Below are 15,212 nucleotides of genomic sequence, written 5' to 3'. Positions count from 1 at the left end.
GCGGTAGTGCCGCTATAAACATCAGCATGGTTTTAATAAACCGAACAGTACGCCTTATTGGCCAATATTTCTCAAATACCCAGATAAATTCACAATGTCTGCCTTCACGTTAATGTGTGAGTGTCTGTGGTATGAGTTGGGGGACTATCACGCAAGTGGTCTCCCATCAGGTGATTCAGGTACTATCGGTAGACGTTGCATTCAACGAGTCTAGAAATGCCACAACAGCAGCTGGGTCATGAAACACCTTCACTGAGCCACGAAAGTTTACCTTGAGGAGGGCAGGGTAAATTTGCCTGTATTCCGCGCCTATGGACTTCAGGCGTTTCTTGACTTTGTCGAACATCCTGCGTTTACGGAGAACGGACGCGGAGAAATCCTGAAAAATCATCACGGTGCTGTCTCCAAATTAAAATTAAAGGAGAACCTCTGGATCCCAGCTCCCGCGAAGCATTTAACACACGTTGTTTGTCTTGGAAATTGTGAAATCTTACCAGGATAGGACGTGGTCGTTGTGTGGCGGGGGGTTTCGGAGCGAGGGACCGGTGCGCTCTTTCTAACTTTATACGGCCCTCTTTTGTTGTGATGGCGAGGGTCTCAGGAAGCCATGACTCGAAGAATTGCGTTGGATTTTCACCTTCTATGCCCTCAGGTAATCCGACAATTTGGATATTCTTCCGTCTGCCCCTGTTTTCAAGGTCGTCCGCCCTTTCATTCAAATCGTGCATAAGTTTCTCCAGACTTTGTAGTTTAGTTTTGAAAGGGGACAATTCGTCTTCCACCTCAGATATCCTGGTTTCTGCTTCTGCAATCCTTTTATTATGTTCGTCTAGCTCCGCGTGGTGCATTTGCAGTAGCTGTGATATCAGGTCCATTTTATCATCTATGAGTTTAGAGATATTAGCTGTAATCTCCGCTACCGCGTCCGACATTGGGTTTGTGGATGAGCTCGTGTTAGCGCCGTCAGGATGTTCGTTAGCCTCTTCACGGCTGGTAAACTGCGTTTTTTTACGTAGCATTTTTTTCGATTGCCTCAGAAAGAAGTCATCCATGTTCATACTGTAAAATACTGAGTCTGCGCGTGTAAAAACGTAACCTACTGAAAGTTTTAAAATAAAATATGACAACGTGACACTACCGCTTAACTACACACAGCCTTCCTTCAAACCGCCATCTTGGAACCGGTAAAGGGATATTATTAAAACATATTGATTAATAGAAACATAAAAATAAAATAATTATAGGTACATGATTACAACACAACAGTTATAAATAATTGTTATTAAGTATAATAAATATATATTAGCAAAAGGCATGCATTTCTTTTATCAGATGGGTAATTATAACACATTAACACAATAGTAATCATAATAATAAACATTTAGCCGCAAAAGACAAAATGTTATTATTCAGAGCAGAATGACTGTAACACATTAGTTATACATAACTATAATTCATATAGCTCATTATTATTTAGCAGCTATATCTTATGGGTACATCATTGTAGTAACAGTTATACATCAAATAAACATAATAAACATTTAGCAACAAAAGGCAGGCAATTACAGCTTTTAATTTATTCTTACAATTCATATAGCTAATGAAGATTTAGCAGAGAAAGACTATAATTTTGTGTAAACTTTATTTTGTTTTAAGCTAAGAAATATGAGGGGAGGGGGCTGTTGATATAGAGGTAAAGTTGGTTTTATATTCGCACATTCGTTCATTTAGAAGTCTCTATATTGTTTACCATGTTACTTTGAATATTTGATCGGAATTAGCATGCAAATATGACTTGAAAACAACATTAACACTGTTTATTTGACTGTGAACAATGTTGTCCTTTGATAGTCATTGGCTTCTAATATGATTTCACTGTTTGGAGTTTGCAAATAATACTTTAAAGGAATTATATTATTAAGGGGAAAGTCTGAATGTGTGAATAGAAAACCAACTTTACCTTTATGCTGTTGATGCGTCGACAAACGTTTTGATAAACACAAACAACTGTATATACAGTACATATGCATGTTCATATAGATACAGTTATTAAATTAAACACACATTCGAACAAATTAATGATTTCTGCAATCGTATCTCAAGTCTGTAATGTTAAACAGGGTGCGGGTCGTGATCTTTAACACTATGCACAAAACAGTGAACTTAGGGTGACTTGTTAAAATTCTTGTCATACAATAATAAATCAGTGTTAGGAGGCTAAGACTGTGACATAACAAAAGACTACAATAAACAAAACAGCTTTTATCAGTAGATTTAAACGTTGACAAAAAGAACTTACCTTGATCTGTTATATTGTGCTGTGCGCTCGTGAGAATACAGCGGTGTTGTTATTTATTTGCATATGCCGCGACGCGATTGGCTCTCATCCATTCTGACAATGGAGAGCGAGAGCCAGACGATCCTGATCCAGGTAGCGCCACAGAGACTTAGTTAAAGGTCACCTACAGTAGTAGAAACGCTGAACTTTGTCTCAAAAGGTCTGCTACATAAACCCTAATGAAAGTTTGCTGTGAGAGAGACAGAAAGGTAATAGACACGCCCAACATGGGGCTCGAACCCACGACCCTGAGATTAAGAGTCTCATGCTCTATCGACTGAGCTAGCCGGGCAACTTACTTAAGAACTAGACACTGTTGACATCAATACCTTCCCTACCCGTGACAATGTTCTGCTAAATCCTGATTTCATCTTGTAACGCTGGACAGAACGAGGCCCAGGATCTATGCCCAGTGCACGTGTTAGCAGTTGCAAGCCTGCAAAATGCTTAATTCGTCCCTGGGTGGGCTTGAACCACCAACCTTTCAGTTAACAGCCGAACGCGCTAACCGATTGCGCCACAGAGACTTACTTAAAAGTCACCTACAGTGATAGAAAAGCTGAACTTTGTCTCAAAAGATCTGCTAAATGAACCTTAATGAACCTGCGCAATACGCAAGGCGCAGCGCAATAGTCTTTTACTACTTTAAGCTCGGCGCAAGGGTCATTTTCAGGCAGTGCGCCACGCTGTTTAAATAGCAAATGCATTTGCGCTCAAATGTGCGCCCATAGGCGTTCTGGTCTAAAAAAGCAGGAGTGTTTTGGCGCGTTGCTATTTTGAGAAACTGTAAATAGTCTGATCTTTAGACCAGAACAAAGTCCGTCTATTGTCTGGCGCAAAGTGCGCCTGGCTTACACACTACACACAAGATGCAATACGCAAATCTTTACATATGAAAAAGATATAATATATTAAGGATATATAATAAGGATATATATATATATATATATATATATATATATATATATATATATATATATATAGTATATAAATATAAATGATTAAAATATTACAAAACATTAATTTATAGCCTACATGAATTTAAAAACCACTGCCTTCATACTTTCTTCATCTCGGGAGGCTTTTTCAGTTCATTCAATTTGCTTTTGTATAATGTTATCATTGTTAGCAGTATTATTTATTATAGCCATATTTATATTTGTTCTATTAAAAACAAGCTTAGATTTGTCCACCTGTCAGGTTTTACACCATATGGGGCATAGCAGGTGTATTTGGAAATAACTCAGTATTTTGACCAAACTTTGTTATTATTATTCATTTATTCGTTTGCTGGAAATTAGAACTGAATTTAGAAATAGTTTGAAACAAATCTTTGCGCTTAACAAACATATGGCGCAAAGCGGATTTTCCCGTCCTTAAGTTAGCATAAACGCATTCGCCTTGAAAACGTTTGCGATCTGCGCATGGACCGTCAAAACAGAGCCCACAATGTCAATGCACAAAGTTCACGCACGCCCGCACACACAGATGCACACACACTGACAGACAGAGCGTGTTTAGCTTCCCACTCTTTTTGCACGCATATGTGACAGGATACAGCTTAATCTTTACTGCTGTGTGGATATCTGTCATGTTAATGTGCAAAATAAACCTGACTTAACGTCTAAAAACCAGGATTGAAGTGTCTTCTTTTATAATTGTTCTGACAAGCGGCTGTACTGATGAAGTAAAGCTGAAGTGAATCACTGTACTTCATTACACACGTGCACTGTTTTAAAACACTTTAAACATGTGAAACTTACTCTTGATCACATTTGATGATGATTGATGATCCTAGCGAACTGAACAGACCTTTTATTCCCGGTTGCTTTGTGCACGTCTGGTCTTGTTGACATGATTATACACGTGACTACCGGGACATGTTACTACGCGAAGCTGTCAATCAATTCGGTGGGCGGGAGGACTGCGCTTCTTTTTATCTTGTGTGATCAGATCATTGGTTCTGCACTGACACGTTGTTAGTATTTGCTTGCTGAAAGAAAAAATTACATCTTCTTTTTAAACTTTGTGTTTATGCTATTAACATACTGCTTGTTTTTTTCTTTCTTTGCAGTATTGGATTACATCTACTCCTGATTGCATTTTTACTCCAGTCCAGCACAGTTATACCTGCCAATCAAGCACCTGAAGCTACCAAGCAGATGTGTGGGCAGCTGTGAGCCAAACTCTTAGGAACATTGGTTCTCCAGGAAGAGGACTGGACATAATTTCTGTAAGGGATTAACCTAGCACGACTCCCCCTCAACTGGAAGCAGTAACTGAGAACCAAGACTCAACTGGTGTGATATGTTGAGATAATCTAAAAAATAATTTTTCTATGAATATTAATTTAATCTTTTTTATAGAATTATCTGTTGTCTGAGACCTGACTCTGGTGGCCAAGAATTACATTTCTCTTTTCTGCTTCATACAAAACTATCTATCTTACAGTAGCCAAGCTCAGTCAAAATAAAATCATCATATTGTTTAAACTTTAGTTTGATCAGGTGATTGAAGTTGACGTGCAAACTCACTGTGTGCAGACACCTCTGCATGGAAGGCTGTTATGCCAGTCTCACAATGCATGATCGATGTATATTTTTTCCGCGTGCATGCTAACAACTGGGGTTCTCAGGAATTGCACAGAAATGGTTTTCTGCATGCATCCATCTATTTGTTTTCTATTCAACTAGTTTGTTTGCATTCTCCGTCTCTCTTTCTCTCTCTCTCTCTCTGAAAAAAATAAATAAATCAAAGCCTTAATTTGTTTTGAGTGTAGAAATGTCTAGAACTTTGTCTAGAACTTTGTCATCAAATGGTATTTCCCGAGTTTCCCCAAAACATTCTTTACTCTAGAAATTTTAGGGTACAAATCGTAGGGAAAATACAAACATGAAAATTTAACTTTGTTTTGTTTAACTCAATATATTTTTTATGTTTTATCTCACTTAGGTGATACAAAAAGCAGCTTGGCCACAGCATCCAAAGTGAAAACTTCTTGCAAGACACAGGGTGATGGAAAGAGCAGAAGATCAGTGATCAGACATAAGTATATTGATGCCCCTGAGAGGACAGATTTATAAATTAATGTTATATATAGTTGTTCTTTTTTATCATATATATATATATATATATATATATATATATATATATATATATATATATATATATATATGTGTGTGTGTGTGTGTGTGTGTGTGACATTAATAACTTTTACATTGTAACACAAAACATAAAAAATAGTCAAAATGCATGAGTAGTTTTGAGTCAATAAAAAATCTAAATGTTTTTTTAAGCACCAAATCATTCGAATGGTTTCATGTCGGACACAAATGCCTTAAATGCAGCTTTAACATCATTGGAATAAATTATATTTTAACATATTCAACTGGAAAAGCAAACATATTAAAAAGGAATAATTATTTACAAGGTTACTTTTATATTTGCATTTTTATAAACTAAAGCAGTTTTGTCCCAAACCTTTGAAAAATAGTCCATGTTGTCTTAATATTTTTTAGATGGCTTCATTTATTACTGATTTTAGTTTATGCTTTCAAAATATGTAATTATGCAGTTGAAGTGATATTGTGCTATTTTGCTACATAGTAGAAGTGAACTAGTTTTGTTCTGTGTTAAAGCCACAATGGCCCTGCATAAAAGTGCTTTACTGGGACCTTATAGGCACATTTTGTGCCTGGACTCAACTTAGTATTAGTGGGACCTAACTATTTTGTTAATTACTAAATGCCTACAGAGCATGCTCATAGGACATACTTCTGACCCAGATACTGTGCCCCAGTATAGCTATACTTCGCCCAGTGTGGCCATATACACTCCTCTTTGTGTGGACTTGCTTTGGGCCCACAGTGAACTTCTGTTTCGAGTGGGCCAGCCCACAGTTTGGTCTAGCGACATTGTATATGTTTTTGGTATAGACATGTTTGTATGGAAATTTGTGCACTAATACTGTACACTCAAGTACATGAAGGTGAGCTTAAGCAAACTGCATAAAACATTCAAAACTGAGAGAGACAATCTGCTAGTTCAGTGAGACGTCATGCAAAGTGGCTTCCGGGTCCAAGCACTCTATTCAACTGAATGGGGAGACTCGTGAAATGGTAATAATAAATGTTTACAAAGCGATTTAGTTTCGAAAATCAAGATCACAACATATATGTCCATGCCTTATATACAATGGCCAGAAAGTAATTAATTTTTTTATAAATTGTTAAAATTCTGGTATTTGTGATGCAGCAAGCCCAGAGATTGTTGCGTATACTGACTTTATAAAAAATTAACTTTAATGTGTGATATGAATAAAAAGTGATCATAAACAAATAATTTCTCAACTCAAACGAGTGGCGGCTTGGACCCGGAAACAGTATTACATAAGTCACCAACACGTCACCACTTAACAAGTGAATAGAAAAGCATATCTTAATTAAGATATAAATTGTATCCCATTAAAATATTGTAGAAATTATCCTATAGGAATGGTTCCAAAATATGATGCTTCTATTTTGTCTGTATAAATGTGCAAGTCAGATTGATTTAGATCAGAAGTCCACTTCATGTTCATTAACTGATTTCACAGTTGAAAGTGCTACAATTAACATAGACATACCCTAGACAGCACAACTTCACTGCTCTTTCTGTGACAGCCAGGGGACTCATGCAGGATTTGAACCCAAGACCTCTCGCAACCTAAGCGAGAATCATACCCCTAGACTAACAAGTCCTGAAGTAGCACCCAGCAGTGCCACAAAAAAAGTCTGTTAAACTGGTCTAAACTACTTTTTGTTCATGTTGTTTTTGTTACGTGCGTCAGCAACCCCCATGGATACATATTTTAGTTTACAGGCAGAAAAAAAGTGGCCCAGTGGCCTAATGGATAAGGCATCAGCCTTCGAAGCTGGGGATTGTGGGTTCAAGTCCCATCTGGGTCGTTTTTGATGCAGTTCCTTTTAAGTTGGCTGTGCAGCACAATCCAGTGTGACCTTCAAAAAGCTAGGTTCATACCCTTAGGTCAAAAAGACATGACAATGGAAAACTCTTCAGAGAAGCTCTTTTGTCATTAGGTGTACACACCAGATCGTCTGAAAGCAATAGGAATCCTAAAGTGCTTTTTTCTGAGTTACAAGAACTTACTGAGTCATACAACAGATATAGTAAATGCTTGTGTTGGCCCAGTGGCCTAATGGATAAGGCATCAACCTTCCAAACTGGAGATTGTGGATTCAAGTCATGTTTGTTGGGTTACTTTTAAGTTGTGTGAAAAAATCCTGACCACTTGAAGCTTAGGTGTGATGATCTGAGGATAATAGTTAGCTTAGAATTCTCAGACTTGCTGCACACTTCAATTAAGATTCTTCCAATCTTGCTCGAATCTCACTGTCAAGTTAGAAACTAAATGGTTCCGCTAAGCTCTGGTAATGGAGATCTTGATTTCAAGTACCCCGTGGCTCTCAACTCACGGTCTCATGTTAGGTGGATGGTGATGAAATGCAAACAAGAAAATAGCTGCTGAAAAGTTGTGATTTCAAGTTAATGAGAGTGGCCTTGACTGGAATTCGAAACTCTCACGACCGGTCATACTATACGCTAGAACCATACCCCAGAACCAGAGACGCGAATGTGAATGATTGCAGAAAGAAAAAGTTTGTCCATTAGTTTTTATTTGACGGAATTCAAACTGGCATTGAGATCCTAAAGTGCAGTTTTCCATGCGGTGGCATCTTGTTGAAGGCATACAAGAGATCCTTGATAGAAGACTGGTGACATGGCCCAGTGGCCTAATGGATAAGGCATCAGCCTCCGGAGCTGGGAATTGTGGGTTCAAGTCCCATCTGGGTCGTTCTTGAAGGTCTCACTTCTACTTGGGAGCAATGTTTGGTAGATGAAACACAGTAGCTGTGAAAACCTTGAGATGTTTTAGTGTGTCATTAACTTCCTTCATTGTCATCCATATTTCCTGTTATGACTAAAAGGGTAACAAGATTCCTAACACGAAAGGTCATTTTGAATCCTGCATGGTGCCTACAGAGAAGAGACTGCGTACAAACACAAAAATGGTGCTTGCATATAAAGCTGGTGCGTTGTTCAAGATCCATAAACAAATCTAACAACCGAATCATTGCCACTGCTTTTTTGTCTATAATTGTACAGGTTAGGCTAATTCAGATTAGAAATCAACTAAATGTTTATTAACTAAAGTCACAGCAAAAGTTGCTTCAATTAACACAGAAACACCAAAGCATCACTGCTTTTTCTGTGACCGACATAGGGCTCGTCTGGGATTTGAACCCAGGACTTCTTGCAACCAAAGCAAGAATCATACCCCTAAAGCAATGAGCCCTTTAGAAGCACTGCAGTGCCACAAAAAATTCTGTGAAACTGGTCCAATCTACTTTTTGTTCATGTTGTTTTTGTTACATGCGTCAGCAACTCCCTGGATGCATATCTGATTCAGTCCTTCAGCATCTTTTTTTTCTTCTTCAAATGAAAGTGTTTTACAGTAAAATCATTATGAAGTTGGTCTTTTGTTGCTAATAATTTATTTATATTATCTGATATATAACTAATTCTATTATATTGCTTTATCTCTTAACCAGGAGAAGGAGGGAAAATGCACTCACTCACTCAATGCAGTTGAATCAATGAGCAAAAAACAACACATTAAAGGTTACCAAGACATATATCACAACAAGAGAGATCTGTTATGGTACAGGCACAAATCAAGTGACAAAGAAATCAAGAAAGCAACTTTTAATCAGAAACTTCCACACCACAGCACATCAGCTTCTAAATGCACCCACTCTGTCTAAGGTAGGCTCATATTATATATATATATATATATATATATATATATATATATATATATATATATATATATATATATATATATATATAGCAGCTGGGCATAGTTAATCTGAAAGCAAGTTGGGCCGCGGTCACACTAGAGTTTGTGCTTGCAAAATTCTTTCGTACAGCGCTGCAAAAAAGTGCGGGATAAAACAATATGATTAGACGTTGCTAAAAGCGACTGATTGCTCCATATAGCTCATGTTTTGATCTTCTATTGGTCTCATGCACTCACGTAATGCGAATTTCAAGCTTTGGTCTTACCAGATGCTGCAATCTAATTGTGGGAAAGACACTTGCACCTGAGCAGATTCGAGCTTAGGGATGTGTTGCTGTCACACCAACGAGTCTGCCGTGAGTTTCAAAGAACACATTATACTGACTAGTTGCCAACTTAAATGTACTCTCTCATGTACTTAAATGTACTTTTCTGCCAAATTTTACAGACGCAGAGAGGACACAAAGCTTCCTAGTGAAGAGTGTTCACTGAGTGTTCCAGCGTTCACTGAGAGTGCACACACTCAAGCAGTTTGGCCGTGTTTAAAACCACATCTGGCAGCGGTGGAATTCGAACCCACACCCCGGAAGAGACTGGAGCCTAAATCCAGCGCCTTAGACCTCTCAGCCCCACTACCCTAGATGTATCCATGCAGTGGTCCCTTCTCTGCCAAATTTTACGGAAGCAGAACAGCAGAGAGGACTCAGAGCTTCCTAGTGAAGCCCTTCAACTTTGGCCAAGGAGTCTACATTTGGATGTGAGCGGAAGCGTGCAGTATCACTTTGCAAGTGAAGGAACTCATCGGCATTTTTCAGTGGTCAACACAAGTTGAATCTGAAATCTTGGGCATCTCCAATGGTCTCATTCATTGAACTAGCTTGAGGGCTTATACCATCAGGATAACAGAGCGCCAATTGATTTCGGGCTCCTCTGACCAGTACTTCTATGCAGATGTTCTAGTACCCTTCGGCTAACTAGCCAATGATTAATTAAATCAGTTAAATTAAAAACAATGGCCCTTGCGCATGCTTTTGCTCTCTGCCCCCTTTCGCCTGCCCGGACACCGTGCCGCCACGCGATTGGGTCACCACGAACTTCCACGCAAACCTCTTAAGTTTCGGGACTCACGAAACTGCACAAACTTTCGCAAAACCGACTCTCAGCAGTCCGTCACCTAGGTAACCCAGGACAACAGCCATTCACGAGCGTGTGAATCCCATAGACGTCATCGAAGCGAGAAACTACCCAATCAGGAGCACCGTGTTTCCCCAAGGCCAGCCGGCGAGGGAGATTCGACTTCAGCAAAAAGGGCGCAAGTAACACAAACTAATGTTGTCTCTTGCTGATCTTGTGCAGATTGATCTTAAGCAGTTAAAGATAAGCCATATCTCTGCTTTTGTGGTTTCTCAGGTGTTATTCTAAGATCTTGCAAGAAGTATTAGAATTAATTTAAGACGTTGTCAACTCATTTTGCATCCTCTGAACTGCCTCTGTGTGTATGTGTGAATGTGTGTGTTTGTTTGTTGTTTGCTTATTACGTAGTTAGTTTCATTTATCGTAGTGTAGCTCAATAAATCTTTGTACTCATTTTGTAAGAACTGTGTTCTTGTTTATGTGCTTCTAAGTCATTGCCTTGAGCTGTAGGTCTTGTTACCTTGCTAAAAGTTAACCCAATACTGTGTTATGTTATGATCGTTGGCCACGTAAATAATATAAACAAGATTGGTAAGATACGATGTCTTCTATTTGCGGGACAAATGGTAGATAAAGTGTGAATCTTTTGATCTGATTCAATCTGACTCATTTGAGTCAAAACAATGATTCGAATCTTCAGGATCCGATTCATTGAAATGATTCATTGAAATTCATTGAAAACGTAGGTTGATCCCCTACACAAGTCTGTTTGCTCAAGCAGAGAGATCATTCTCAAGCATCCTAAAAGGACTGCCTGGCAGCGGAGGGATTAGAACCCATGCCCCAGAAGAGACTGGAGCCAAAAACCAGCGCCTTAGAACCCTTGGCAATGCTATCCCAGATGACTCCATGCAGTGGTCCCTTTTCTGCCCAATTTTACGGAAGCAGAGAGGACGCCGAGCTTCCTAGTGAAGCTCTTCAACTTTGGCCAAGGAGTCTACGTTTGGATGTGAGCGGAAGCATGCAGTATCACTTTGCAAGTCTGTTTGCTCAAGCAGAGAGGTCATCTCAAGCATCCTAAAAGGACTGCCTGGCAGCGGTGGGACTTGAACCCACGCCCCCGAAATGACTGGAGCCTTAATCCAGCACCTTAGACCACTCGGCCACGCTACCTCGTCAAGCTGCTTTACCTGAGCAGTTTTCATACCAACACCTTGCTGGAGCTCCTTCACAAAGAAAGAGAGCTCCTTAATACCAGCTTAGGAAGCACTCCCACCTTCCTGTCAACCATAGTTCTTTCTCTATTTGAGCACCCCTGAAGGCATTTAAAGTCTACTCCAAACGGCAGCCAGCTGCAATGCATTTAAGCACCTGATTACAAGGTAACTGTTATTTCACAAACGAGTGAAATTACTCATTCCATCACAGCAGACCCCACATTGTTGTTATTATATTCAAATCCAGTTGTAGAGTATTACTACTTTAATTGTGAATCTTTACTGTTCCTGTTTCAATAGGGCTCTTGCTAAAATGAGCAATGGCAGAGAGAGACTTCCAGTGCAGACTTTGTTAAGATGCTGCAATCTAATCGTGGGTGTTATGGCCCAAACTCTAATCTGGCTCGAATAACAACAACAATCAAGGTTTGAGCCGAACATATGAAAGACACAGAAGTTTGAAATGGTTACATTGACGTTCCGTCAATACGTTTTATTTTTCCATGAATCATAAGTTTTCAAAAATTGACAAAACATTAACAAAAATCAAGTAGACAGGTAGGGAAGCTAAGGTAAACAGGTCTCTGACTAAACTGTTTTAAATGGACAGATCTTACCTAAACTCCCGTGAAAAGGAATAAAAAATAGGTGAGTCTTCCGGGCCACTGCTTACCTTCGCTAAACTAAATAAATAACAGAACGTGACTATGAAAAATAAACCCCTACCTGCTACAAAACAAAGTATCAAAATAAACAAACTAGTTAACACATTACAAACTAAGAATCAAAAGATGAACAGGAGCAAAACATTAAATGGAGCAGCATCTAGATGAATGATCGCTGGGCTTGCGCAGCACCGCCAGCCAGACCGCCTGAGCGCAAGCCACCACCGAGCTGAGGGAGGGCGAGAGACTGCAAGACAGAGAGAGACAGAGACGCCATTGCTGTCAGCCTTATATAGTGGGAATCCCCAGTGACGTCACGGGCATCATCCAATCCTGGATAAGCCGGGTAGAAACACTCATCCTAGTACTTGATTGCAACAAGCACAAACTGGGAATAAATAAATTTATTAAATAACACAGACCCACGTAACACCCTTCACCTTAAGAGAATAAATTGTAGAGAAGAAAAAACATCTTACCTGAAAAAAAAACTACAATTTGTTCTATCAGATGCGTGATAAAGCGTCCGCAATAACATTATCCTTTCCACGGATATGCCGAATGTCTAGTTGAAACGTTTGTAAAAACAAACTCAACCTCATCAAACGCTGGTTGTGGTTTTTCATCCGACTAATGAAAAGTAAGGGGTTGTGATCTGTGTAAACAATTAAAGGATACGAAACAGAACCAATATAAACATCAAAATGTTGGAGAGCAAGGACAAGTGCGAGCGCCTCCTTTTCAATGGTTGAGTAACCTCGGTGATGTTTATTAAATTTCCGCGAGAAGAAACAGACAGGGTGTTCGATTCCATTTATATCTGTCTGGAGGAGAACAGCACCTGCACCAGTGTCACTTGCATCAACAGCAAGAATAAAAGGAGAAGAAAAATTGGGCGCAGATAGGACTGGAGAACTAATCAAAATGGCTTTTATTTTCTCAAAAGTCATCTGACATTCCTCAGACCATTCGAATGGTACTTTTGGACTGAGAAGGTCAGTTAAGGGACAAGCAACTACAGTAAAATTTCTACAAAAATTTCTGTAGTATCCAACCATCCCTAAAAAGCGACGGAGTTCACGGCGCATAGTGGGCACTGGAAAATTACGAATTGCCTCCACCTTTGACTCGACTGGACGATTTGTCCACCACCCACAATTTTCCCAAGATAAGTCACAGCTGCTCGACCAAATTCACAATTTGCCAAATTGATAGTGAGGTTGGCACTCGACAGACGGTTGAATAAGGTCTCTAGTTGTTTTATATGCTCAGACCAAGACGTGCTATAGATAACCAAGTCATCCAAATACGCTTCGATGTTCTGCAAGCCTTCAATTATGCGGTTTACTAAACGTTGGAAAATTTGGCCGGTGCGTTTCGAAGGCCGAAAGCCATTACGGTGTAATTTAGAAAACGATCTGGTGTAACGAATGCAGATATTTCCTTAGCACGGTCACTAAGGCCCACCTGCCAATAACCTCGGAGCAGATAAATTTTTGAAACAAAAACCGCATTCCCAACGCGATCCATGCAATCCTCCATACGAGGTAACGGATAACTATCAGGCTTGGTGAGATCATTTACACTTCTAAAATCAGTGTAAAATCTAAATGTGTTGTCAGATTTTTTACAAGCAAACAGGGTGAACTACATGGACTAGAGCCTGGTTCAGCGATGTTATTTTCGAGCATGAAATTTACCTCTTATTGCATCTGTTCTCGCTTTTCTGGACTTACCCGATAAGCATGCTGTTTTATTGGTAACGCGTCACCCACATCAATATCATGCTCAATTAAAGACGTACGGGTAGGAACATCCGAGAATAACTCAAGATGATTTTCAATAAGACCAATCACATCCGATCGTTCAGCAACTGTTAAATAGGAAAGATAAAAGTCAAGGTTTTGGACAATCTCAGAATTTTTTTGTCTTCCCGCCACTAACTCAGGAGCAGGAAACTCCACGTCTTCCTCCTCCAACAACACGCTGTCAGCAACAATGGGAGACAAAGGAGTGATCAACGGATTAGCTGGACAGCGCACGGTGATCAGGAATTTCAGCACCGGACAGCACCTCGTTAGTCAACTGAGTCTCTGTGGGCAACACAGTTAAAACAGCAGCATTCTCTCTAGACACATTTGACGATCGTTCAAAGTAAGGCTTAAGCATGTTTATGTGACACAGCCGAGTTTTTTTCTTTCTGTCAGAAGTAGCAATCACATAGTCAAGTTCACTCACCTTTTCTTTAACTACATACGAGCCATAATAGCGAGCCTGCAATGCAGAACCTGACATTGGCAATAGAACGAGCACCTTATCACCTGGAACAAAACTGCAAAGTTTAGCACGCTGGTCAAAACGGCTTTTCATTTTCACATACCGAAATTTGAAAGCTATTGACACTGTGTCATTTTCTACTTCTATTGTTTCTTCCAACCTCTCTGATGTCATTAATATCTCTTCCCCATCTATGATACTGTCCAACTATCACTCTATTATTTCTGAAGTCCTGCAGCAGCAAGCTCCTATTAAGACCAGATATGTCCCCGCCAATCACACTTCTCTCTGGTTAACTCCTGAGCTCCGTACTCTCAAGGCCACTGGTAGACAGCTTGAAAGTCTCTATAGGAGAACCGGTCTTACTGTTCATTATTTGGCCTTTCAAGACCATCTTAAATCATATAAATCTGCTCTCATCTTAGCTCACTCTAAATTCATTCCTGCTACAATTAATAAATCAAGCAATAGGCCACAATCACTATTTAATACAATAAATAAGCTTACTAGCCCCCCACCTCAAAGGGCCTTAGCTTCAACTTTTGCTGTTTTGCTGTTCCTATTTGGATTATCTGCTCGATAAGACTAATGCTGTCCACCAGTGCGTTCCCACTGATACAGAGCTCAGCCATCCATCATGTCTCTCCAGTCAGTCTCTGTCCTGCTTTTCACTGACGACCCCTGATTCTGTCTCTAAGCTAATATTGAAATCCAGCTCATCA

The 15,212-nt window shown here is 39.5% G+C and overlaps 4 non-coding genes across 4 annotated transcripts; 2 read left to right on the top strand and 2 right to left on the bottom strand.

Moving 5' to 3' along the window:
- Positions 1 to 2,791: 2,791 nt before the first annotated feature.
- trnan-guu (transfer RNA asparagine (anticodon GUU)) lies at positions 2,792 to 2,865 on the bottom strand. The gene has a single exon. It is a non-coding gene; the product is annotated as a tRNA-Asn (tRNA).
- Positions 2,866 to 7,211: 4,346 nt separating this feature from the next.
- trnar-ucg (transfer RNA arginine (anticodon UCG)) lies at positions 7,212 to 7,284 on the top strand. The gene has a single exon. It is a non-coding gene; the product is annotated as a tRNA-Arg (tRNA).
- Positions 7,285 to 8,119: 835 nt separating this feature from the next.
- On the top strand, positions 8,120 to 8,192 carry trnar-ccg (transfer RNA arginine (anticodon CCG)). Its single transcript has one exon. It is a non-coding gene; the product is annotated as a tRNA-Arg (tRNA).
- Positions 8,193 to 11,422: 3,230 nt separating this feature from the next.
- trnal-aag (transfer RNA leucine (anticodon AAG)) lies at positions 11,423 to 11,504 on the bottom strand. Its single transcript has one exon. It is a non-coding gene; the product is annotated as a tRNA-Leu (tRNA).
- Between the last annotated feature and the right edge of the window lie 3,708 nt (positions 11,505 to 15,212).

This window comes from Danio rerio, chromosome 4, assembly GCF_052040795.2.
Source record: "Danio rerio strain M-AB ecotype USA chromosome 4, GRCz13ab, whole genome shotgun sequence".
NCBI lineage: Eukaryota > Metazoa > Chordata > Actinopteri > Cypriniformes > Danionidae > Danio > Danio rerio.
Note: the sequence above shows the minus strand (reverse complement) of the source record. Positions and strands in the feature narration are given on the sequence as shown.